The following is a 27,816-nucleotide window of genomic DNA, read 5'->3' as shown; positions in this document are numbered from 1 at the left end:
AACTAAAATAGGCTGATAACTCAACACACGTATGATGCCGTTTTTGACTTGTGCACTAACCAAGAAGGACTCGATCACAGGGAAGAGTACGGAGCGCTACTCGCTTCGTATCTGGTGCCATCGATGTCGGTTTGGGGACCACACCAGCGTCTAAACCGACGTTTAAATGTGTTTATGTACTATTTACTGTTCTGCAACTCATCGGCTAATTAGCCACCTAGCCTGCAAACAAACATTAGCGGTTCACTTTTCCTTTCTTCTGTGAATGTGTTTGTTTTGCTGCTCCTTCAACAGACTAATGAGGAAAATGTGTTTCGTGCTCCTGGTCTGAGACGGAGACTTGTAGCAGGTAAGACACGGTCGACTGCTGCTGAAGAAAATAAAGACAATCTGCTACCGTTTAACGCTGCTTTCACATCATATTAGAGTTACTGTAATAGCTAGCTTCCAGCTTATAAATAGCATCTGACTTGGCACTTTAATGAAGTACAGGAGTCGTGGATATCTCACGTTGGCCGCCATTAATTACACAACAGCAACTATTAATATGACGTGTTTTGTTTCTCCTTCATAAATCCATGCATTCAACTCCAGAATGGTTGTTTTACTTCGAGTGCATTGTACGTGAATGCATCTTGAAACGCATTCTTTAAAGTTCTTCCTACTGTCCGGCATGCCAATTCAAACAAGCCAGAAATCAGGCTGCTCTCATTAGGAACCTCATCGTCTCGAGCTGTGGTCACCGCAGACGGAACACGTCTGGGAGGCACCTATCAAAACAATCAAGACTAGTTTCAAGTCTTCCACTTTCTACAGTGTGCACGCACAAGCTGGCACACCCTGTAACACATGTCCCGTGAGCATGGGCCGCATCAAAGCCCAGTGACATGTTTAAAAGAGGCCATCTTCCTTCAGTATCCTCGCTTCGTTTCTCCCTCTGGTGCCATCCAGTTGAGTGAGACATCTGTGGTACACCCCTGCTTCCTTTCACTAATTCCGAAATTAACTGGCTCCACAAACAAAGACCAACAAGACAACTCTCTCGCTCGGTTTCTGCTTTCTGTCTCTCTCTCTCAGCTGGGAGGTCGTCTTAGAAGAATCTCCCACTTATCATCATCAACGCAAATAACTGTGTGTGCACCGGCATCGATGCAGGATCACTAATCGCCCTTCTTGCAAGTTTCATGTCAGGAATGAAGGAAACTGATTTCAGAAAGATGGCCTTGGTAAAAATGGACCAGGATGTAACAGCAGATATTGGTGGTGGCTCGTATTTGAAGTCAGAATCAGAGTAATGTCACGTTGCAGTGACTGAGAACAATTGTACAGCTCCTATTTTTGTTTTTGAGAGAAGGTCAGGGCTACTCAGAGTTTTGTGTTTTACCTTCCTACTTAACAAAGAGGCACTACACAGCTTGTAGTTACTCTCCATGACTGGAAGGTTTACTAGCTTGTAGTCTTCTGTTCGGGCTTTGTTAGTGAATTACTGGAGCCTGGAAGCCAGACTAACAAAATACACTGCCTGGCCAAAAGAAAAGTCTCCACCTGGATTTAACTAATCAAATAGGTAGGAGCCTCCTATTGGATAATTACTGCATGGGTGATTATCTTTCAGCTGGCAACAGGTTATTTAACCCCAGCTGATGCAATGAGTAGCTTCTCATTTCTTAAACAACCATGTTTGAGAAGGGTCAAATCATTGGCATGCATCAAGAAGAGAAAACATCTAAGGAGATTGTAGAAACTACTAAAACTGGGTTAAGAACTGTCCAACGCATTATTAGAAACTGGAAGGATAGTGGAGAACCATTGTCTTCCAGGAAGAAATGTGGTCAAAGAACAAGAAAAACAACAATAGAACTCAGGGCTATGTTTAATAGTGAAAGTAAGAACATTTCCACACGTACAATGTGAAGGGAACTCAGGGGATTGGGACTGAACAGCTGTGTAGCCTTAAGAAAACCACTAATCAGTGAGGCTAACTGGGAAAAAAAAGGCTTCAGTCTGCTAGGGAGCATAAAGATTGGATTCTGGAGCAATGGAAGAAGGTCATGTGGTCTGATGAGTCCAGATTTACCCTGTTCCAGAGTGATGGGGGCATCAGGGTAAGAAGAGAGGCAGATGAAGTGATGCACCCATCATGCCTAGTGTCTACTGTACAAGCCTGTGGGGCAGTGCTATGATCTGGGGTTGCTGCAGTTGCTCAGGTCTAGGTTCAGCAACATTATGTGTCCAAAGTGAAAGAGTGGCCTTAACCCCATTGAGAATATCTGGGATGTACTGGAGAAAGCTTTGTGCTGTAATCAAAGCTAAAGGCGGTCCAACGAGATATTAGAGTGCGGGACCTTTTTTTTTTGTCCATGCAGTGTATCTGCAAGACTAATCAAATAGTTTAGGTGGGATGTATGTGGTGATGGGGAGAAGAGTAATAGTGATGTAGTCAGATACGTCATCTAAGCGCTGTTGAGGTCACCTAAGTGTCTCTGGTTGGTCGTAGGTGTGTCCAGAGGTATTTCATTTTCTCTGTGTCAATTAAAACATACCTCATGATGAAATCAATATCTGTAAGATGCATCAGCTGCGTCAAGAACTGAACTCAACAACGAGCCTTAGCAGTGAAACACCGGCGCAATAGAGCTCCAGTAGTTGACGTCTCCCTGCACCAGCAATCACAACACCGCCATATTGGCAGCGTTACTATTCTGCTGACGACTGTGAGCAACTAACTAACTTGTCCTTGTACCAGTTACATCCAAAGACGGTCAACAGCTGTTAGGATGTCAGAATAGTCGGGGACAAGAAAAGGGGAAATTGTTTTATATCACTCCCAAAGATCCCGCAAGATGGCAGATGTGGATTACTGCAATAAAACACGCAACAACACAGACCCCACTTATTTTAGATGAACTTTTTTAAGGTTTTATCAATTTGTTAATTGTATTTATTTATTTATTGGATTTCTACTTCTGATTTTATTCATTTGATAGATTGACTGTGTATGAGATGCACGAGGAAAAGCTGCAAATGAATTGCCCTGTTGGGATAAATAAAGTCCTCTGAATCTGAATCTGAAGTAAATGAAACTACATTTAACAAAAGTCTCTCATTTCACTAAGTTCACACATAACTGTTCTCACGCTGATAAGTGATAAAACTCGCCACATATTAGTCACACAGACAGCACGTAAAAGAGATTAGTAATCTGTGAATGGATGAGGCTAATGCGTGCACACGTCAAAGAGGAGCAGGAAGTGGAAGCCCGCGATCAGATAATCACTTCACCACCTCATTTATTTTTACACCAGCTGTTTATTAAAGTCGAAGAAGAACTGGGCAGGATATTTGCTTTAGAGATCATTTTTTTACCTTCATTAAACAGCTTTGGACGGTTATGGTTGGATAGGGCTATTTAAGGAGCCTTAAATTAATTGTTTTTAACTACCTTGTCAATGTACACACACGTATGCTGTCTGCAACACACACAAAAAAAATCTCACTCCAAGTTAAGTTCAAAACTTGAGAGCCCTAATTCAAGGATTACCAGCAGCATTTTGATGTTGCAGGTCGTTAAGGTAGACCTCATTTAACCCTCTTATATGCTGCTAGGTTATTTAATCTATCAGTTTATTATTAGAATCACATGTTTTACGTCTAAAATGAATTTGTAAAGCAGCTGGTTTTTAAAAAAAAAGACAAGCTGCCACGTCACAAGCTACAGACTGTCTGCAGAGCTTTATCAAATGTTGACACTAAATACATGAGCAGCCTGGATGAATGTAAGGCATGTGTGCATGTGTGTGTTTTTTTTTTTTTTTGGTGGTGTGTGAAGAGTCTGTGTGAGTTGGTGTGTGTGTTGGTGTGTGTGCAGAGGTGATTCTGGGGAAAGCCCTTCTGGCAGGGAGTCCTGGCCGTGACACGGAGCTCCACAGCAGCCAGAGATGTGGGCACGGTGCCAGTGGGCGTCACGCCAATTGCCCTCACCCTCTCTTTCTCTCTCTCTCTCTCTTTCTCTCCCTTACTTTTCTCTCCGTCACGTTTAAAGAGCAGAGCTTTTAGGGACACTAGGAACGCACACTTTTACAACCATATGACGTAAACACGACACCGTGGTTAACATCCTCGTCCTGGGAAACCTGACTGCGGCGGGACAGGTTTAAGTTCCCGTGTTCACTAACTTAAATATCTTTCAGGTGTGGTGGTTAGTACTGATGCCTCACAGCAAGAAGGTTCTGGGTTCTAATCCATGGGACGGGGTTAGCATGTTCTCCCTGTGTCTGCGTGGGTTCTCTCCAGGTTCTCCAGCTTCCTCCCACCGTCCAAAGACATGCTGGTTAGGTTCACTGGTGATTCTAAATTGGCCGTAGGTGTGAGTGTCTCTCTATGTTAGCCCTGTGATAGACTGGAGACCTGTCCAGGGTGGACCCCACCTCTCGCCCCAATGCCACCTGGGATAGACTCCACCCCCCCAGCGACCCTTCACAGGACAAGCGGCTACAGAAGATGAATGAATGAAACATCTTTCATATCTGTTTCGATGTGATGAAGCTACTGAACAACGAATTTCCCTCGGGATAAATAATCTAATTCAACTTATAGCCTAAATCAGAATACCTCTTCTCAATTCTGTCTATTCACCGAACATCAATAAAATAAAATGTCACAAGGAATATATCTTAGTTTTTAGGATCAGAGGAGTCAAACTCATTTTAGTTCAGGGGGCCACATACATCCCAGTTTGATTTCAAGCAGCCATATCTCCTAATTTTCTCCCTTGTGTAGTGCAAAGAAGAGCATTATGAAACGTTTAAATTTAATCTACAAAACATTTTAAGAAAAATAAGTCAAATTTCGGCAAATTGCTGCCTTCTGCTTTTTAGTTCGGGGTCTCTGTGTTGTGTTCTGTTCCTGACTAAAACTGTGGACAAATTAGAACTAGCAGTCACTTTTATTGAAGAACACCGTATGTTTGTCACCCCTGGTTTAGATATTCCAGGATTATTTACCACATTAATGTGTAATGTCTCAATTACAAATGAAGCAAACGAGCAACATTTGTTTGGAGTTGTGTTTGTGTCAACCCCCAAAAAATCTCTGCGTGTAAAAATTTAAATCTTCATTCACTTCAAGCTAAATATCTAACCTGGTATTAAAATGTGGTTTTGTGTGCATCATGCCCGGGGAGATGGAAAGCAGCATGTCCCATACAATGTCAATACTATGGCAGCCCGACATGGTCTCATAACAAATCTGAAATATTTTTGCACGTTTCAAACAATGTCGTGCTTACGTTGTCCCTCCTCTCACACCGGTCGCTCACCTGCTCTGTAATTTAACCCGATGGACAAAACGGCGCTCACGTAGCATGTGAAGCTAAATGTGTTGTTCACTAATAAAATGTTACGTTACAACTTTTTAAAACATGATGTTTGTGCTCTTGATTTTTTTAGACCATGGAGATTTACAATTATTTAAAGAGAGTCGAAGGAAATGACTCCAGACGTAACGTGAACCAGCTAAACTTTATAAGAGCTAGCTAGAAAAGTTAGACTGAAAGTCAACAGTTTCATTAAAATACATTTTATTCGCTGATACTTTAATCTTCCTCACATTTGTCCATAGAACGCCACGTTATAACGGCTTATGTTCATGTAAATGAATTGCACTATTTGCCACTAAATCCAATATCCATGTTATTACGGTACTGTTTAAAAAAACTAGATTTTACACAATTGAGGCGGCTGCTTTTCTCTTAAATATGACGTGTTGCCCAAAAGTTCTTGGATCTTGTTATTGTTGGAACATTTCTTCTAATTATTATTACAAATTTTCTTTGTTTTTGAGATGTTATTTCTTTTATTTTAAAATCGTTAAAAAAAACATATATATTAATCCCGTCTCATTTAACAGTATAGCTACTAGCGACTCTCTAGACTTTATTTAGCGGCTGCCATTGAAACACATGTAAGTTGTGGTTCGGGCCGGTCCCATCAGCCGCCGGGACTCTGACACTTTTGTTTCCCCCAGGCTGCCTCTGGCTGTCTCTGATTCAGATGGGGTCAGCAACAAACAACCTCGAAGTTCGGCAACGTCAGCTCAGCTTAAAACAACAGGCATTGTTCGGCCGCCTTTTGTTTACAGAAATCTACAGGTTTCAATGGACCCCGCGGCCTTTCCCACTTTTTTTTTTTTTTTTTTTTTCCTCTTTCCTTGCCGCTCTCATCCCACAGCTACTTTCCTTGTTTCCTTGTTTTCACCCAGGCACTCAGCCTCACCAGTCTCTGGGTGTATTTTTAAAGGATGTTCAGGGTAATGGACGGGAAAAAGAGGAAAACTAGTGCGTGGGTGGGGGCGCAGGGTGGAGGGCAGGCTAAAGGTAGAGAGTTGTAAAAACAGCATTCTTGCATAAACAGCGCCTTGAAAAATGGGCAGTGGGCAGCTCGCATTCCTTGAATTTCTTTTGGGAAACTTGATCACGTTCAGAGAACTGGGCTGCAGGCACCTTCAGGGCAGATGACAGCGACAGGCAAGAAGGAGGGAAGGAGAGAGAACGAGAAACACAACAACAACAACAACGACGGCAACGGTGTGAGATGCAAAGAGAAGAGACGGCAACCAGCTGACAGGAAGTATATCATCATGAGATGTTGTCAATCTGCAGAGAGTCTTTCTCTTTATTCTCCCATCGTAACTGGAGTAAGACAGTACCGACCAGGTAACAGATCAGTCTGGGACGTCAAAGATACCAAAAAAATAAATAAAACTACAGCCAACAGTGAGTCAACAACACAAACTGGTGAAGAACATGAGCATGTTTCAGGGCTGCGATTCTTAAAAATGAATTTGTCGTTTGTTTCTTTAATTACTTCTTCTACATTCGTCATAGTGGGACTTTCTAGAGGCCGAGGAAGCAAAGACAAACTGTTGACTTTGTCCAGCAAACACATAAAAATCTAAAGATCCAGTATATGACAAAAACAGCAAGAAATGTAATAGTCAATGTCAAAATTACTATTTAATTAGTTAACTCTAAACCTTACCATTAGAGTTCATGATGAATTTTTATTTATTTATTTCAGTATCAAATTCAGCATTGTTTGGTATTAATAAATGGGGGAATTCGACTGATTACCAGATGCCCAGATGCTAGACAATCATTCTTTTCATTATACACAACTCTGACTACCAAAAATATCAAACCCTTTATTGATATGTTATGTAACGCAGACACTTCCAAGATGGCGACTGCCGGCGTCACCGGCACTGAGCTTCAAAACTGCTCTTCAGGAAACATAAGGATTCGTCCGTCTTAGTTTAGAGTTGATCGTTTCCTCAACAACGGACAGCTCTTTGGCATAAATGTCCAAATAAATTCCAAATATTGAGTTTATGCTGAATTTTTATTTATTTATTGCGGTATCCACTTTGGTATTGGAAACCATGAAATTCCGATTGGTCTGACAACCAAATGTGTTGTCCCGTGACATCCCTAGATGCTAGATATGTTTTGTCAGTTAACTAATTGACTTTGGTTTAGGTATATTAAGCCAAACAAATAAACTACCAATGGATTTAATAACAAGAAGATGGTGTCAGCTGGTGTCACTAGCATTTAGCTTCAAAACTGCTCTTCAGGAAACATAAGGGTGAACTCATGAAGGGTTCGTACATCTTTCTCCCCAAAAATCAAACCCTTCTTTGGCATAGTTTTATTTCGTAATATTCCACTCAGGCCTTTTCTTTTTTTTTTAACCATAAAATACACAACTTTGAAACCTGAAATTCCAAATACTGAGTTTGTGCTTTGGTCCTGTAGATACTGAGGGTACACTGGAAAATAAACTCAAAACATTAGTTAGGGCTACTGTCAGCATTTGATAAGAGTTTATGCTGAATTTTTATTTATTTATTTTGGTAACAACTTGAAAACCATGTAAATCCAGCGGTATTGGGTCTGACTGCCAAATGTCTGGTCTCATGGCATCCCTGGGTGCTAGATATGTTTGTCAATCAACTAACTATGACTCACTGTTTGCTATCCTTGTTCTCTCCTCTCCACTTTCTGCAACATTCATTAAGTTTCAACATGATGTCAGCTCAGGTTTTAGCTCCTCGGGAGTCCTCACCAAACATACTTACAGGTGAGTCTCAGGTATAATGAGCTTAACAAATAAACAACCAACTGATTAGATAACAAGAAGATGGTGTCAGCCGGTGTCATCCACACTGAGCTTCAAAACTGCTCTTCAGGAAAGATAAAGGTGACGTCACGAAAGATTCGTATATCTTTGTTTTTCCCCAAAAAGCATCATAGTTTTATTTCTTTATATTCTCTCAAGGCCTTTAAACTATAAATTACACAACTCTGAAACCTGAAATTCCAAATATTGATTCTAATAGTCAAGATATAAAAGAATTTGCACGAATAACGTAAAATCTGCGAATTTTCCCAACATTTTTTTCCCTGTATTTGTTTTGCAGCCCAAGCAATATGACTCTAAATACCACTGAGTTATACCTAAAGGCTTGTAAAACACGTTTTTGATGGGGAACTCATCGTCATACTCGATATAAGCTGCGCTCCATGAAACAAGGTGGAAAGAAAGAAAAGAAAGAAAGAAAGAAAAGAAAGAGGTTTTTGTTGTGAACGAGTGAAGAAGACTTAACAGAGAGCCTGCGCCCAAAGAGTGTTGAGCTCAGGAGTTATTCATTAACACATTTTTTACACAGCACTTTCCTCCTCCTTTCTTCCAGCCCCCAGAGATAAAAACACACACTCATTTGAATGACTGGGATACCAGAGGGTGGTCTTCCACCTCACTACCTCTCCAACACTTTAAATGTGTGTGTGTGTCTCAGAGTGTGTGTGTGTATGGTACGGGTGGGGGGATGTAAGGAGCTCTGTTTGAAGCTCCGTCCTTCTCTGGGAAAGGTTTGGGTTTCAGTCGGAGGGTAAAATAGTTAACAGATTGCCCGGCGTCCGTGCTGCTGCACGCCCCCGTCCCTGCACACGACCAAAACCCCACCGACTTATCTATCGCACGTGCAGGAGGCCTTCACCTGCAGACCACCGCGCCGTGGCTCTGTTAATGAGTAAATACTGGAGGAGATCTTTAAGATTACTGATTGGGATCTGGTGGCCATGCTGCCATCTAGCTGGGAATGAGGGGAGATTAACAGGCCTTCATCAGACCAGGGCCGGGAAGATCAAAACTATAATCTCCTTAAATCTGACTGCCTTGCACCTTGCTGACATATGCAGCAGCAGGTCAATAGATCAGATCAGAGCCTGTTGCACCGATCTGAATCATCATGTGTACATATGAAGTTAGAATAACTCCCACATAGCTGTCTAAGATGTTGCAAGAAGATAAATTTCAACTTGACTGCAAACAGATCTTTTGGAAGATCATTTGGAATGAGTGTGTGTGTTCATCCAACAAGAGCAGAGCTTTATGTGAGGCTAACGTTAATATTGCTGTTACGGTACACACCGTATCAGCGACTGCTTCAGTCATATCCTTAACGAGCTAAAGGTGACACCGAAGAGATAAGAGTTGGGAGAAAGAAGACAGAGCGATCCTTGCGTTACCGTGCACGTCTCGTGGTTCTATACTATAACTTTGTTGTCCTCGCTGCTGACCTCACGTGGCCCAGCACCTTCTCCGCTGGTTCCCTTTCCTGTTTGTCTTCCGACGTCCGGCCCGCTATTGCTGACTATGTTGTGAAGCTTCCAGTTCAAAAGCCTCGGCCCCGATTGGTTCAGGACAGCCTGCAGAGACTTCCACGAAGCTGGAGCACATTTATGTTACTGGGTCCACGAACACCGTCTATAATACGTAGTTATGGTGTTAGTTAGGTTGCAGGTAGCTTGATAAAGTGTTAACAAGAGTGCTTAAGATTAATCTTTAAATCCTGGTGTGTCTGTACAATATGTAATAGCTACTACAACCAGCAGAATTTGGAATAGTTGAATGATTTGTCGTTCCACATTAATAATAATCCATAATAATCCCATGTCGTAGAGACAGAGGACTGCTCATTTTCTAGTAGTCGTGATCAGACGTTTGCTAAACTGCAGGTGCGAGCCGATCACAAGCAGTAGATCAATCCACATAAAGCGACACGATCCCACTTCCTGTGTAGAAAGGAAGCTAATAGGCAACGTGACGACAACGAGGGGGAGTTCTTCCTCCTAATGCACGTAGGGCGGCTTCAACAATTTTTTTTCTGAGGTGGCAGTTAATGCTTTGATTAACCTGTGAATGATAAACAGGGCTTCTTTAATTCAAACATAACTGTGACATCTATGAATGAAGGACCCACGTCAAACTTGGTGATATTTTCTTCACAGATGCTCAGATTCATTCCCTGAGATTAAGAACTGATCCTTTTTGTTTGTTTTACTATTATTATTTTTTTATTACACATAGTTTTGAGTAGGATTCAACTTCAGTGACTTCTACGGCTCATTTAGGATCACCGTTGAACTTAGTGGACACGTCTACGGTTCATGTTTAGATGCTAACCACTGCTAACGGTTGCTAACACCCACTTAGAGCAGAACGTTAATGGAAATCTACGTCGTTTAGTAAGTGTAATAGGTGGTTTAGACTCCTGCGTGAAATTGGAGGAGAAGCTGCAGCGACCCTAACGCTGTAGCATGACGGTCACCTCCCCAGAAATGTAACTAAATGCCACGGCAACTCAGACCACAAGAGCTGTGATTGGTCCGCTTGGTAGTAGCGTGTTTCCTCTTTAGTATTTCCGGCTGCTTCTTCATCTTCGCAATTTTCAAACTGATTGTTTTGGATCAATAAAGATGGAACACATGGAGGAAAGGTTAACTGAGATACAAACGTTTGCACGACTCGTCCTTGGCGTAATTTCGGCGAACGTTTCAGTCGCCGTTGTTGAAAGAGAAGCAGGAAGTAGAAACAAAAATGAACCCGACTGGAAAAAAAGACACAGCGTCAACTAGTGTTTGGGTGGAGTTGTTACAGAGAGAACCAGACTTAGCGCACCAGTACAAACAGCGTAGGCTACGTATGTAGATTACGGCATCTAGGTCCCGCAGTACTCTAAAAGAGCCTTAAGTGTGCAACTTCTTCTTTTTTTTGAGAGTTTGGGTGTTTTAAGTTGCTGTTTATAGTCCTGCAGGATAAAATTGTCAAGTATCTCTCTAGCGTCATGGTCTCTGTTTAATAAACTTCCTCACTTTTCATGTTTGGTTAAGAGCTTTTGCAACAAACGAGTCGTTGCAGCCCTAAATGCACGTGGGTGAATACGCAACTTTAGTGGTGGTGCTTTTAATGCATTTTACTGGTGCATTCAGTAAATAAGAATATGGAGCCAGTCAGAGATTAAGGACAAATATAATGTGTTGCTTCCTCCCTTCACTCTGGATTTCTCTCATTTTTCTATGCAAAGCATCTTCAAAACCCCCCCAAAAAAGTTCACTCCTGTAAGTAAATATCCGTTCATTAGAACGGGTCATAAGTTAAAAGGGAAAATTGAAATCCGACGCCAAAGCTGGTGTTTACTTTCCTACACTTTCTCACAGCTCTTGTGTCTCTTTCCGAGTCACTCTGGCGTCCTGGGAGCCGTGGACGGACAGACACGAACACACACAGATAGCCGCTAGTGAAAGCCTGGCAAAAAAATGAGACCATCCAACCAAACCGGCCGACCAAAGAGGAGGCAGAGGATTCAGCCGGATTGGCCCGGCCGGACTGGGACGGGGAGGGGAGAGGAGAGGTGGTGGGATGGGGAGGGGTGGGGGGAGATCATCGAGCATTGGGAGTGGGAGGGACGAACGAACAGAGAGGAGAGCAGGGGAGGAGGGAGCGAGTAGCAGGAGAGCGAGGCGGCGTCACGTGACCAGATCCAGCAGAGAGTGTTATAATAGGCCCCCTCTCGGAGCAGAGAGGCAGAGGCTGGATGTGAACCAAAATCCCTCTACCACACACAGGCTGGCCATTGTTGGCTATTCACTGGACTCCATCTCGGGGCACTTTATCATTCAATTAGGACAGCTTTCACACCGCACACCACAGAAAAGAGGCCTTCAATCAAACTGAAAACTTCACACTGGCCCTGGAGGGGACGCAGGAACGGGACTCGCAGTTGTCACCCTACTTTCATTTTTCCAACTTGTTGTTGTCGTCGTTCACCGCGGCTTTGAGAGGAAAGAGAGACGGGGGGGTGGGGGGAGGCAGGGGAGGAGGGTGGTAGGGGGTGGTGGTGGTGGTGGTGGGACGGGGAGGGAGGGGAGAACAGATGAAGAGATGTGAGGAAAGGAGGAGGAGAGAAGAGGAAGTACCATTACATGTTTGGCACCACGTGTGTGTTTATGAAGCTGATGGAATGCATTGGAGTGGGTGAGGGGTTAAATTTGGTAAGTGGTCGTGGAGGAGGGGGAGAGAGAGAGAGAGAGAGAGAGAGAGAGAAGAGAAAGGGGGAAAATTCAAAGCTCGGGGAAGAGAATAGCACAGAGGAGTATACTTGAAGGAAATAATGAGAAAGACAAGTATGCTTGAGAAAAGAGGGGAGAAGAGAGGGAGGAGAGGGGGAGGAGGGGGAGGAGAGGAACCGATCAAAACACAACGCGAAGAACGAAAGAGAAGAAGAACGGAGTAAACAGGTTCATAAACTAGTTAGAGAGGAAAGAAAGAGGACGACAGGTGAAGGAGAAAAAGAGACGGAGCATCCTGCACTGTAAAAAATAAATAGAAATAAATAAAAAACTATCAGGGCAATAAACAAAAATAAAAACTTTATCTTGGTTAAATCGTTTTATTCAATTTTAATCATTAAAACTTTATAAATTTCATTTCATTCTTCATTTCTGTGTATTCCCAGTAGCATGACTGTGTGTTTTAATTAATAACAGATAAGATATTGACTTTATTTAGGACTTTAACTTCCTTAACTTCTCCACGTGCATAAATAAAGTGTTACCTTAATCACAAGGTTTTAAAGTTTTATGCCTTTTAACCTTGAAACAAAGCATGCTGGGAAATACCTGCAATTAAAATGTTTTGCACACATTTTATAATTTTTTCTTAGTTACAATCATTAAAACAATATTTGACATTAAAGTTTAGTAAAGGTGTAAAATGTTCTCGTTTTGTTTTTAAATAAAGATTCCATGACTTTTGCAGTTTCTTTGTTAAATGTAGATAATTTCACTGCTTAAAAACCTGTGAGGATTTTTTGGATTTTTTTTTAAATAAAAGTTATACCGTGAATGTTGAGATAGATTTAATTCGTTAAATCTAATTTATCTACACTCATTGTTTAATAGGATTGAGAAATACGTTTTGAACATTTTGGTAAATTAGTTAAAACATAACTACACGGCCTTTAACTTTCATATGAACAGCCACAATTTTTTACTAATTTTTGCAGAAGATAATCTTTTAATTTTATTTAACTGTGCATAAAAAAAAACATCCGACATAAAGAATTTATGTTAATATGTTCATACATGTGCGTTTTTATCCATTCAAATTTAAATATTGCTCATCACAAGTCGATCATAATACACAGAGATGATTATTAATCATTAAACATTTCTGACTTTTAAAAAAAGTGGAATAATAAATCCTTTAATTTTAACACTTTTCCAGAAACACAATATAATCTGTGACTGAGACTTGAGGCTAAACTCACAATAAAACCTTTCTGACGTCTGCAACCTGCATGTTGTTGTATTTAAAAGACATTTAGACTAATTTAAAAAAAATACTTTCAATAATTTGACTTGTAATAAATCACTTTACTAAAGTATTAAACGGCAGAGAACAGAGCACATTAGATGAATGTTTTTATTTTGCATGGCTGAAGGAAATGAAGGATGTTAACTTGGTAACTACGGCTGGGTTTAAAAGAAAATAAATCAAATTTAAATAAATCTTTATTTTATACATATATATTTTTTTAAATATAAGTCATCCTGTCATTAAGACACAGATTTCAAACATACGGCTCGTGGGCCAAAAGCGGCCTGCTAGAGGGTCTAATCTGGTCTGTACGGAAATTACGTAGAAGACTTTTAAATTAAAGTAACTTCTATTCCTAGTTTGTCCACTGTTTTAGAAAAAGAGAAGAGGACAGAACACCACACTGAGACCCAGGACTAGACAGCAGAAAGCAATGAGCCCAAATTACTCTCATTTTTATTAAGAAATTTAATTTTTTTTTAAAGGATAGTTTATTAAATGTTCTACTTTGCACTAAAACAAATGGAAAAAGTCTGAAGTTGTTGTTACTATGGCATTATTTTACTGGTCCGGCCCTGCTTGACATCCAATTGGGCTGAATGTGGCCCCCGAACTAAATGAGTTTGACACCCCGCTGTTAAAAAATCTCGTACGACAGAAGCTCCAACTCTGAAAGCTGCGTGAAAAGATGAGAAACTAGACGCATTCGATTCAGGAAATACATACAACACTCAGCCCTACTGGCTTCAGCTTGTATGCAAATCCAGAGTTTTGTGTAGCATGCAACCAGCGACAACATAAAGTAAAACTGATTCTCAGCTGAACTGTCTCCTGCCCTGACTTTAGCTTCACTGCAAGGCTTCAACTAATTAGACACGGGGAGCTAAAGTCATCGCGAGCGACCGTAATCGCGGATGTTGTTTGCGTTTAATCAAACTACAGCAGACTGAGACATGAAATCCAAAGACGGAGGGTAGATTGCGGCGACCCACAGCAGTTTATTTATTTACGTTTCCACCAATAAAGCCTTTATAAGATCCATCTGGTCACGCTTAACGTGCTCCTCATCCTCCTCATCCTCCCCGTTAAGAGCTAACCGTTTCACATCACAGCACGGCTGATGGGAAGGTTTGTTCTTTTTAATCACTAGATTATAGAAGTTATTTGTTTTCTCTTTATTGGACAGATCAGTGGAGAGAGAAAGGAAGTTAAAGAAGTTTAAATAAAGATTTTCGATCACTGATGAAGCTCTGTAAGAGATGAATATTCAACAGCCTTGAGTCAGTGTTTGCATGTAGAGAGTTTTATTCATCTGTGTTTAAATCTGAACGCACGCAGCTGCAAACTGATCACTCAACTCAAACGATCAGCAGATGAGGAGCAGGGGAAACCCTCGGCTTTGGTCTCTACCGGAGGTTTTCACTTGGCGTTATTTAGAATTGTTGGGCAGGGCGGGGTGGAGGCGCACAGCGGCGGCGGCGGCGGCGTAGGAGTCACTATTAAAGTTCGCTCTGGAGGAAGGAAGACGGGATGTGTCATGCCTCGCTCCGGTATGAATCAAGCGCAATCGTCTGTCACCGCTACTGTAGCTCGAGTGTGTGCAGAGAGTGAGTCAGGAGCTACTCCCTCTCTCCGTTGCACGGCTCAGGTTTCATCCCGTCCGCTGACTCACAAATCAGCGTCGCCCGAAACAGAGCGGGGTCCATGTCCCAGATATTACTGAGCCGGTAGACAAACACAAACACATGATTCTGCTCTGAGTCACGTGATTGAATCTCAAACCACGACTCTTTGCTTCCACTCTCGCATACCTCAAGGTAACAGTCAGATAAATGAAAGGCAAAGCTGAAGACCAGATCATTTCCTGCTCAGTTATGACAACTTATTTCTTCCCAACAGGGAACTCGTCAACTGTAATATCCTAAAAGTTAACTTTCTCAGTCAGAGTCTCCAGTATCTGACACCTGCTAGGCTCCTACTTCCAGGAAAACTTATTTTTCTTGTTTATTAATTTTATAACAAGTTAATCTACTGATGTTTTTCCTGTTAAATTGGACTTTTCAACAGGTGGACAGTCGTTTCCACCTTCTACCAAAGTCTTTTCCATCAGAACCTCAACAATTAGTTATTAAAACAAAACCTCCTGCAACCGGTTCGATATTCGTCTAATATTTTCTAGTTGTCTTTGGCAGTAGAGTGAACACATTGTGGTTTCTCGTTTGCAGGCATTTCGCGTGCATTCATTGACAAATATATAAAAATAACAACAATAAATGTCAGCTGCTTCCTCACGTCACAAAAATGGAATGAGCCCAAAAAAAACATCTGCTCTAAAGAGGAAGAAAGAGAAAAGCACGTTTCCAAATCCCTTTTTCTTTCTTTCTTTGTAATAACAGGAATTCTGCTGCATTTTACCATGAATTACAATCCTCACATCAGGCAGTAAATACTCAAATATGGAATTAAGTTCAATTAAAAATGTCTGAACAGATAGAATCTCAGCTTTTAAACATGTACAGTTAATAGATGTTAAATAAAGATTACGCGATTAGTGTCGACAGAAACTAATAATTAACACATTTAATTATTTAAGTGATCATTTCAACACACAAAGCAATCAGCATGAGATCGATTCTGCAATCCTGCTGTTTCCTGCGGGTCTCGGAAGACTGAATCCGCACAACAAACTTTGCCAGGCGGCAAAACAAGATGAGAAAGCGTGAGAAAGATTCAAATCACGACAGAAGCTCCAACTCTGAGAGCAGCGTCAGGAGCGAAAGTCAAATGGATTCAAAAAACATGACGACAGAGAAGAGCTGGACAAAAGCAAGGACGTATGCAAGATGAGAAACTAGAGGGTGAAGACGCCACAAACCTCTGGAACCAACAACAACTTTAGTTAAATTTAAGTGAAATTGTTTTCGAATCGGAAAAATCCAATTCCGTACATCAGTAGCCAGACTACAAAAGCAGACTGAGTCCGTCTCATTACGTCCTCCTTTAGTCCAAAACATTTAGCTTCCTGTAACAGAACGACCGACCAAATGATAGCCTTCACTTCAGTGTATACGTCATCCGTCTCTGCGACCTCCAGGAAACCAAAATCTGTTTGTCACAGCTCTGCACAGATCCATCACGCTAGCGACACGAGCTGCATTAAGGAGGCTCTTTAACAACGCCACACCTGTAACAACCGTGAGGATGTCAATCGATCAGTGGTGACGGGCCAGCAGCGGTGAAAGGGGACCATGTTTCATGTGGTGGGTGAGCAGATGCCTCCACCGTCTCCAGGACAGCTCTGAATGATACTCTGAAACTATCACCTGAAAGGATTTAAAGAAGAGTTATTTACGTGACGAACGCGTCTCACTTTAGAGATGGTTCTGGAACCTTTTCCAGCCTGATGAGCAACAACAACTCTTTCTCTGAGCTCCTCAGAAAGCTCCTTTGTCCACAAACATGTGTTGTGAAGATCAGACTGAGACAAATCCCTGATTTATTTAAACTAAACCAGGAACTGAACCACACCTGAGTCTCATTACATTGATGGACACACTTCTGAACACATGGAATAACTTGCCCTTACTTTTTGCATCTCACAGATATGTAATATTGGCTCATTTTCCTGAATTAATGAATGCACGAGTATAATATTTGTGTTTCTTTTATCTGCGTGCATGAATATCTGTTGATGTTTTGAGTCATTTTTATGCAGAAATGTGCATGGGTCAGGAAAATGATCGCGCTAGTTCCATTTGCAATACGTATTCTGCGATGTTTGCCTTCTTACATGCATCGTTTCAAATGACTTGCCTTACTTTTGCAACTCGTAGATATGTAATATTGGCTCAATTTCCTGAATTAATGAATGCACAAGTATAATATTTGTGTTTCTTTATCTGCGTGCATGAAAATCGGTCAATGTTTTGACTTATTTTTATGAAATGTGCATGTGTCAGGAAAATGATCGTGCTAGTTCCATTCGCAATACGTATTCTTATTTTATTTTTTGAAAAGCAAAAGAGATCATAGTTGCAGCTCCTCCTCTCGCTGTCTGGAGGTTAATATCAAGTTTCTAGGTCGGAGCGTGTTCCCGTTGATAGCAGCAAGAAAACGAGCGCGTGCAGCTGTCCGCGAAAAAAAAAACCCAAAACAACACATGAATTGGCGTGAACTAAAGTCGCTCAGGGCTTCGTGAACCCGGTCAGTTGAGATTGTTTCGTCGACCGTTTCCAAAAATACCCAACATCTATAAATCCGGGACAAGTGTGCAAACTCCATCTGCTGTTGTCGTTTGGTGACGTATATCACAGCAGACCAGCGGCTCTGAGGTTAGGGTTAGGTGCATGTCTGTAAGCGCATGTAATGAAATCTGCCAAGTGACCTTTGTGACACGACTCCCCCCCTCCCCTCCCCGTCCCGCCCCGGCTACCCCGTCCCCTCACCTCACCGAGCTCCACGTGAACGATAAAACGCCGCGAAAACATCGACAAATCTGCAAAATCCTTTTTGGCTTTTTCGCTGCAAATCACTTCTGCTTCTTCCTTGAATTCGTTTCCGGCGGTCGCTCTACGACTTAATCTGCCGTAGATCATCTCTGACACCAACAGACCTTCCTCTATTCCCAAGTCAGCGAGTGCCGAAGGTTAAGTACAAGTCTATCAGTGTCTGAGAGACAACCCCCTAAAACCAATGCTGTGTTTACTGCAGAGAGAAAAGCCTATTAATAAATCTGTTGCAGACAGCCTGGCGGAAGTGGCCCGGGGGCTGTAAACTCTCGTCTCGGAGAGAAGGATGGATGAAGGGCAAAATAAGAGGAGGGCTGGATGGACGGAGCGCATGGAAGAAAAAGCGGAGGGAGAAAAAGAGAAGAAGGAAAAGAAAAGGAGGTGCATGGGGCTGCAGAAAAGAGGGAAGGAGTGGAGGGAAAGGCGGCAGAGGAAAGAAGGGATGTGTGTGTGTCGAGCGGTGCGGTGTGGTGTAAACCATGGGTGCTGCTTGATGGATGGATCTAGGTTCTGAAAAGCCACAGCTGCCCCACTCTTCCTAGAAAAAGATCCACAAGGAAAAGTGGCAGTATGTGGTTCAAGCATCTAGCATCCTCTTACTATTTCTGCCCGGCATACTGCAGGACCCGTCAGAATGTGTGCGGGTCCAAAAAGCCCCGGCGAGGGTGACGAGTAAATGAGAGCATGTGGGCCTGTGTTATTAGCTTTGCGCCTATGCATAATAAAAATGAAAAGTTCTTTTTGACTTTAATTAGCCTTGTAAATATCTGTGTGTATGCAAGGGTGTGTGCGTGTGTGTGCTGCACATTCATATGTCTGTTTTCAATCAGTGCATTACACAGCAAAGCATCGCTCCTCTCTCTGTCACAGCCAAATGTTGTAAATGCATGCAGTGCTGCAGCAATGCATGGTAGAGAAGGCTAGGCTGAGGTTTGGAGCATGTGTTTGTTGGTAGGGTTTGTTTTTTTCTCTTCTCTGAAGAAAAAGAATCATAGGCAAATGTTATTTTAATTCAAAACGGTGATTAAATATCATGTAAAAGACAGAAACACAATCTGCGGTGCTTCATTTTTACTTTAAATCCTGTAAACTATGGAACTTTTGCACAAGCTGACGGTTCGTTAATTGAACGGCACGTAGCCGGTGTTGCCAGAGCGGGCGGTTTCACGTCCAGGCGTGCGGGTTTGAATTTTATCTTGCAGGTGTAAGTACAGTTGGGCTGGTTTTGGATCGTTTTAGGATTGTTCTAAATTAATTTTGAATGCCAATTGGAAAAACAAAAAACAAAGTGCATTTACTCTTCCCAAGACGGTGTGTGTGCGTGCATGAACTTTCTAAAGAGTAGACAAGCTCCACATAGGTATAACTAAACTAAACCAAATATCGATCTAATATTTGGGACGTTTTTGTTGGTTTCTGAACATCTATCGATCTAGAAACCATCAGCTGTTTCTGACAGCCCTGCATGTGACCATCACGCCCAACTGGGACGTTTTTTTATTTTACTTTGCGGGTATAATTAAAAACATGCATGGACAACGTCTAAAACTAAACATCAATCTAATATTTGAGGCGGTTTTATGTGAATTATGTTTATATGAAAAGGCTGTGGATGTGAGTAGTCTTGGTGGTTGGCTGCTGTATTTTGTTCTACACTAGTGTGAGCAATATGCATGGACAACATCTAAAACTAAACATCAGTCTAATATTTGAGGCGGTTTCTTGTGCATTTTAAGCCTGGAAACCATCAGCTGTATCTGACAGACCTGCATGAAACCATCCATCTACGTGTATCTTTGCCAGATCAGATGGTTTCACGCCCAATTGGGACGTTTCTTTCTAAATGACTTTTTAACGCCGATTTAAAAACAAAGCCAAAGTGCATTTTACTCTTCCCAACACAGCTTGTGTTGCTTTTTAACTGGGTCTACCAGTGGACGACGAGACGTCATGAAAAGGCTTCGTAGCTGCAGGATGTGAGTGGTCTTGGTGGTTGGCTGCTGTATTTTGTTCTAAGCTTTGACTGCATTGTTGTTTTTATGATAGTCTACACTAGTGTGAGGAATATGCATGGACAAAGTCTAAAACTAAACATCAGTTAATAATATTTGAGGTGGTTTTATGTGCATTTTAGGCCTGGAAACCATCAGCTGTATCTGACGGCCCTGCATGTAACCATCCATCCATCCATCTACGTATATATCTTTGCCAGATCAGATGGTTTCACGCCCAATTGGGACGTTTTTTTATTTTATTTTGCGGGTAAAAGTAAGAAAAAATTACTTTTTAATGCCCGGAAAACAAAACCAAAGTGCACTGTGTTGGTTTCTAAAGAGCAGAGAAGCTCCATGGGTCTACCAGTGGATGACATGACGCCATGAGATGTCTTCATAGCAGCAGGATGTGAGTAGTCCTGGTGGTCGGCTGCTTTGATTGCATTGTATTTTATGACAGACTAAACTAGTGTAAGCAACATGCACGGACAGCGTGGAAGTACAAAACTAAACATCAATCTAATATCTGAGGTGGGTTTTTTTTTGGGCTGGAAACCATCAGCTGCATCTGGCAACCCTGCAGCCTGGCACATTAATCCGTTTACAAACGGACGGTGATAAACTTTGGGCTGGTGCCGTCTTCAGATTTGCCGTTACAGATTTGTTCTGGTATGATCAGTAGCTGGCGTTGGTCAGCCTTTAATAGCTGTTGCTGTGGAACAGATGTGCCACTCTCACACCACGCTTCCTGTTTATCGTCATCATTTTGGGGCGGTTTTTCCAGATTACTTTTTAATGCCGATTTGAAACAAAACCAAAGTGCATTTACTCCTCAAAAAAAAAAAAAAAAAACCCATGTGCATGTAAATGTGCACAGCTTGTGTTGGTTTCTTAAGAGTAGAGAAACTCCACGGGCCTACCGATGGATGACATGACGTCCACTGGTGGAGACGTCTTTGTAGTGAGCAGGATGTGAGTCGTTGTGGTGGTTTGTTGCTGGATGGAGCTTTTAAGATGGGTTACCCTAATGGAAGCCATGAATGGGATGAGTTTTTTCACAGTTTATAAAATAAAGCCCAAACGTTGAGTCACCGGACTGAATCAGAACACAGGCACTCAATCCATATTCATTTTCCAAAAATTTATAAATGGCAAAGTACAAGCAATAAGAATAGAAATAAATACTATAAAAGGAAAAAGAAGAAACCAAAACCAGTCAGTGTCACAAAACTATAATGACCCCTAGCATTCATATTCTCTATGAAGCTCAGGATTGGTCACCATACAGTAGTGAAAGATCTTTGATTAAGGCTGGAAACCATCAGCTAGATCTGGCAACACTGCCTCTGCAGCTTGAGGCCAATGAGATGGGTTCAAAAAGCTTCTAGAAATGAAATCATAAAAGCTGCACTCATTCAGGTCCATTATGCAGCCGTTTGTCAGGTTTGCCGTTAGCTAACAACCACATGCTCAAACAACGCTAGCATGAGGAGAATAAAAAGAAATTCAGAGCTAGCGTTGGGTAAAGTCTGAATGTGCATATCAGTTGTGCTAATGTTAACCTACACCAGAGGCTAACTGGTCATAACAGAGTGTAGCAGCAAAGCTACAGAAGCAATACTTGGATGACGGTAAATGGTGCGAGAGTGGTGCATCTGTTATAGAGCTCCGGTAGCCGACGTCACCCTGCACCGGCGATCACAACGCCGCCATATTGGCAGGGAAAAAAAAAACTCACGTGACGCCCGGAGCAACCCCAGTTTATCACCGTCCATTTGTAAAAGGATTCATGTGTTTGTCTAAAAGGGTTGTGAGATACAGGTTGAAGACTTCCAGCCCAGAAGTTGTTTAAAACGCACAGAAAACGGTCCAAGACATTAGATCGATGTTTAGTTTTATAATTTGTCCAACCAGATTTTTCAGCTTTTCAAAGCTTAGACTTACAGAGCAACAAAATCCAGCAGCCAACCACCAAGACTACTCACATCCTGCTGCTACGAAGCCTTTTCATCACGGCACTGTGATCGCCACTGGTACGACCTATGGAGCTTCTCTGTTCTATAGAAACCAACACGAGCTACTTTGGGGAAGAGTAACTGCACTTCTTTTGTTTGTTTTTGTTTCAAATCGGCATTAAAAAGTCATCCAGAAAAACTGAAATGATTCAAAACCAGCCCAGACGCCCCAACTCCGCGTTAGTAGCCACGAAATACAATTCAAACAGTCAATCTGGAAGCTTAAGTCTGAAATGACAGAACTGAAACCTTTAGGTGATGTATAGCTAAAAAATAAAAAAGAAATGTCACAATAAAGGTCAAATCAATTCATCTTTAGTCAGAATTTTACAAGAGTAGTAAGAAAAAGGAAGAAAACACAAATGAATATGAAGGAACCGAGTGAGAACGTCCGAGGCCTGGATCTGTTTTCTGATATTCAGAGCTGGAGATGTAGCAGCGACACCAACGTTAATCTTTTCCCTTAATGACTGTGAACTTTTATACGTTTCAGAATCATAAATACAAAGTTGTAAGAAGACTCTCCCTGAATGAAATACATCCCAGATCTTGTTACTTGACTATAAATACGACGAGCTGCAATAAAGCCTTAGAATAAATCAGAAATTAAAACGTGTGCACAGTGTTTTTGACGTTAACCCCTCACTTCACAGCGACTTTTAATTTGAAATAAGTTCAGATGAACCTTAGAGAGACACGGTCGGCTGTATTAAGATGTTAAACTGAATGTGTGATTGTCCTGCTTTGCATCTCTACTGGTCCTGTATAAAATATTGTTCACATTAGGGCTGGACATCGCTACTTGTGTCCTGCAGCAATTCCGATTCACGAGGTCCCGTTTCAGTTCACAAAGACACAATTTCCGTTTTCAAACAATTGTACTTGGTTATGAAAGAGGTGAGAGAGCAATGTTTCACCCCTAGTTAGCGCATCCTGGATATGGCTTCTCTTTTGTGTGAGGGTCTGGGTTAAAGTAAAATCATTCAGGTGGTCTTTCTGTAACAGTGAGTTCCATCTTTTGTCCTACGATAGTATTTCTGGGACGTAGCCGCTGAATTTAGGAATCCAGACACAACTTTAAAGTATGCTTTGGTGTCTTGAAACGATTCGACATCAGTTCATTTAGAGATATTCCAGTCTCAAAAACAGTTTTACTTAAAACTAAAGTCGTCGTTGGTTCCAGGGGTTCTTTGATATCTCCTCCATCTTCTATCTCTAGTTTCTCATCCTTCATGCATCTTTAGTTTTCTCCAGCTCTTCTCGGTCATCACGTCACAATTTTTAAATCAAATCATCTTTCAATCCTGATGCAGCTCTCAGAGTCAAAGCTTCTGTCACGTCCTGGATCTCCCTCGGACATACGCTAACCAGTCTCGCAAGAACGAACAGAGATTTGCAGGAAACGGCACGTAGAAGACCAACATCGGATCTATGGAATCGTCATTGACTTGAATCGGAAAATCAGATATTTTTTAAACCCAGAGCTGAGTCCTTTAAAGTGAGTGGATGCAGGTGGTTCAACAGATGGAGGAGGCTAGCTTTTAAATAAACTAAACTAAATAAACATCTGAGCTGAGGATTTAGTCTTTCTGCTGCTGCTCGTCCACTCCCCTCCACACCTGACCACATCACCATATCTCAAACATCTCACGTCATAACCAAGTCCTCCTGCTTGTCCCACGACGCCCACTATTCATGCACGTAAAACCTCCAGTGTCCATGAAAGTCCACAAAAAGTTCAAATGTGCAAACTGCCCGTTTATAAATGGTCTCTTCTGCGCTGGCGTCCCGCTACAGTTCTGTCCCGAGAAACGAACAAACGGCGCAAACGTCTTCTTCTTCTACTTCTTGCAGAACAACATCGATTCTAACACGAACCCCGTGCCCCTTCTTGCTCCTTCGCCCGCTCTCCTCTGCAGCCCTTCCTCCCCCCGTGCCCTCCCCCCTTCCTCCCCCATCCCTGCCTCAAGAAGGTGAAGAAGCACAAAGAAAGGGATCAGAGCTTTTCCGATTCTTCCCTGGTTATTAACTACCATTTGTCCCCTCAGAGGCCTGTCCCCCCCATTAACCCAACTGATGCTCTTTTCTCATGGAAATCAGCCTGCTGTTGCTGCCGCCACCACCACTGTCGCCGCCGCCACCGCTGCCACCGCCACCTCCAGCACCGCACGCAGAGGTGCAAGGAATTGTGGGGGATTTTCTTTTTTTTCTTTTTTTAGAAGACCTCCCTCCAACTCAAAAACAACTCTCTCTCTCTCTCTCTCTCTCTCTCTCTCTCCAGCAAACTCACTCGCTCACTCAGTCACAGAGGCAAACATGAAACGTGCTGCCTCCACAACCACAGGGGTATGGACGTAATGCACGGCAATGCACGGAGGAAGCTGGCTTATTGGACCCCGGCACAGAATATTATGGAGGAGAGAGCGGCTGCAAACAAATCACCGGGGAGTTTATCCGTGCATAACCCTGAGAACATCTTCAGAATATAGGACATTGATTTAAAAGATCAGTTCTGTTAATATTTTAAGGTTATTGTGCAGCGCTTTGGTTCACGGGCGACTAGGGCCGAGTTTAAAAGGAACTCAACGCTACACTCCAGCAGGTATAAATCTGCAGTTCCTGTTCCTGCATTGCAGTGCAGAGGTGATCATTTCTAGTGTTACACGTATGAGAAAGATTCATTGATAAAATCACTGCATCCTCTCATTAGAAGTCTCACCGAGAGACCGGTTTGGTCACGGCAAATTTGCAAGACCGCAAAACAAGATTAGCCCACGTGCGACGGAGACTCAGAACGTCAGACCTGAAAGATGACTGGATTTAAAAAGTGTGACGAGAGATAAGAGGGACGAGAGCGTGGAGACGCCACGACGGTCTAAAACATTAGTTCAAGATTTAAGTTAAACTGTTTTGAAAGTGAAACATCTCCAAATGAACTGATATTGAATGGAATCCAGACTAGCAGCCCTGCCCCACGACCTGCTCCGCTTACATACTTTACAATCTCACTTTCGAAACTGAAACATCTCTAAATGAACCGATACCTGTGATCTGAGCTATCAACGCCAAACACAACACGCCAACTCCCTACTTCCCTCTCTGCCTCCCTCGGTGCTTTCAATGTTGGAAAGAAAGATGTGCCCAAAGAAAGGCTGCGGGGGGGGGCTGACCTATCGCCATCCGGGCGGTGATAGCGAGAGCAAACATCAACACATGGGTCTGGACTTGCACGGTGACGGGCGGCAGCAGCAGCAGCAGCAGCGAGGGAGGCATTGTCTCGTGACAAACTCACTTCCATTTCCTTATTATGTAGCTGGAGGCCTTGAACGCTCGGCTGCACGCTCGCTGCTGCACCACCGATGAGATGAGATGAGATGGCATCTTCTCCTGAGCTCGACCATTTTACTGACTTCTCACAACAAACACAGCTAATAGCAGCACATGTATATATATCTGTGCAAGGATGGAAGCAGATGGAAGACAAGCAGAAAACCAGACTTCTTTTAACCCAAGTCAACTTTGACACCCCTTGTGTTTTTTGGACGGGAGTAAACATCAGATTAATCAACAACGAGAACGAGCATTAGATGCAGCCCCGCGGCGGGAACGACCCAAGGAGACGTGCATTTTGGTTTACAATCGCAGGATGTCTGCGTGCAGCTTAAAGCTGGTGCAGAGAAAGAAAACACCTTAAAAGTCCCAAAGTTCACTCCGAGTTCACGCGTCCGACGGGAACTACGCGTAGCCCGATGTATTACCCAACGTGAAGATGACAGAGGGAATGCATGCAGTAATCTCATTAGCCCTCGTCCTCGGAGCAGGAGCACGGAGCAGGGAGCGCTTTTCTCAACGTGTGTTTTTGTGTCGCCCCCCCGGCAGATATTTTTATTCTTCCTGCACATTTCCAGCCCCGCGTCCTCACAAGCCTGCAGCCCGGCCGGCCAGCTATCAGTAACAAGTGCATAAACTGAACCCCCACATTCTGACCCCAACACCCCCTTACTTACTCCCTCCCTCCTCCTCCTCCTCCTCCTCTTTTTGGTGGGGGTTGTTTTTTTCCCCTGCTTGCAAGGAAAAGCACACACACACACACTCTCGCAGACACACAAAAACATCCGATCAGTGACATAAACCACAAGTGGATTGGCCGCCACAGCCAACAGCAACAATGACTCCAAGTTGTTCTGTTTGTTTTTTAGGATTGGAGGGAGGAGGGGGGGAGAAATAGCACTCCACTAATTTAGTAGATTGTAATGATGCACACACAGAGAAGGAAACAAAAACTTCTACAACTTTTTTTTTTCCTTCTTCTCCTTCTTCAACAGAGTTCTCCTCTGCCTCGGCAAAGCAAGCTCCCACCACCACCACGGGACGTCCCCTCTATCTCCCTCTGCTTCTTCTGCAGCGGCATGCCACACTTGATAAATACCCGAATAAAACTCACCAAGGTCGGCCCGAAAAACCCGCAGAGAGCACGGGACGTCAGCGGCGAGGGGCCGCCGGACAAAGTGCACCGTGTGGAGCAACTTCACAGATTCGCCTCTGCAACATATTTACCGAGCAAAGGAAAAAAAACATGAAGAAGAAGAAGAAGAAGAAGAAGGGGCGACAGAGATCGACTGATTAAAAATTAAATAGCCAGGCTCCTTCCACGCCGCCACACGCAGGACGAGGAGGGAGGTGGGGGGAGGTAGAGGGGGGGAGACAAATAATAATAATAATTGCGCAAAGTCCCGATCGCGCGTCAAGAACAACAAATCCACAACATTTCCAGCGACGCGCACATCGATGTGTCAGTCAGCAGGAGCTGGGGGAGTTCGCATGAAACTCGGAAAGTGGTTGAAAGAAATAAAAAGTAAAAGTTCACGCACACACGAAGCCGTGCAGCCGCGTTACGAGGAAAGAAGGACACACACACACACACAGAAAGAGAGAAAGAGAGAGAAAGAAGGCGAGCAGTTTACGCACCAAAAAAGTTTCCAGCACCGCATTAGTCAATTTCACATGGAGCCCCGGTAACCTTCCATCCCGGACCACCGGACCCCCCGAAAAAAGCAGCCCGCGGGGGGAGAGCCCACGCCTCCGCTGCTCCCCGCTGTCTTCTTTCCCGACCTCGCGGAGTCGTTTTAATATTTTTCCCGATTTTTTTCTAATTTTTTTTTGCGTCCCTCCGTTAATTTTTTTTTTTTTTCTATATTCGGGGCCTGAGAGTGTGTCTGGCTCTCCTCAGGCTGCAGCAGAGTTATGGGGCGGTAAGCATTGTGGGAGTGTGACGTCAGACCACAAACTTTTTTTTTTTTTTTTTTTTTTTTTTTTTTTTTTAAACCCACCACCACCAACTACATGTATACAACCAGTCCTCCCAGTTAAGAAGAATATTTATTATTATTTATTTATTTTTTATTTCGCTTAGAAATTAAAGACACCTGCATGTATATGTAGTTTATAGACTACCTGCATAATCATCTGGTATAAAAAAAAATATAATAATAAATAAAAATAAATACAAAAAACATTTCCAGTTTTTTTCTTTATTTAATACTTACACATATTTTATTATTTAATCTCCAACAATTAC

At 42.6% G+C, this 27,816-nt stretch overlaps 1 protein-coding gene across 2 annotated transcripts in view; it reads right to left on the bottom strand.

Moving 5' to 3' along the window:
* plagl2 (pleiomorphic adenoma gene-like 2) overlaps positions 1-27,479 on the bottom strand; it is a 46,459-nt gene extending 18,980 nt beyond the window's left edge. For both annotated transcript variants that reach the window (XR_014699295.1, XM_084554039.1), the window contains exon 1: positions 27,207-27,479. The gene's annotated coding sequence lies outside the window, so the exon portion shown is untranslated. The remainder of the gene's footprint in view (positions 1-27,206) is intronic.
* Positions 27,480-27,816: the final 337 nt, after the last annotated feature.

Source organism: Chelon labrosus (assembly GCF_963514085.1).
Source record: "Chelon labrosus genome assembly, chromosome: 10".
Classification (NCBI taxonomy): Eukaryota; Metazoa; Chordata; class Actinopteri; order Mugiliformes; family Mugilidae; genus Chelon; species Chelon labrosus.
The sequence above is the reverse complement of the archived record's forward strand: the minus strand, read 5'-3'. Positions and strand labels throughout refer to the sequence as shown.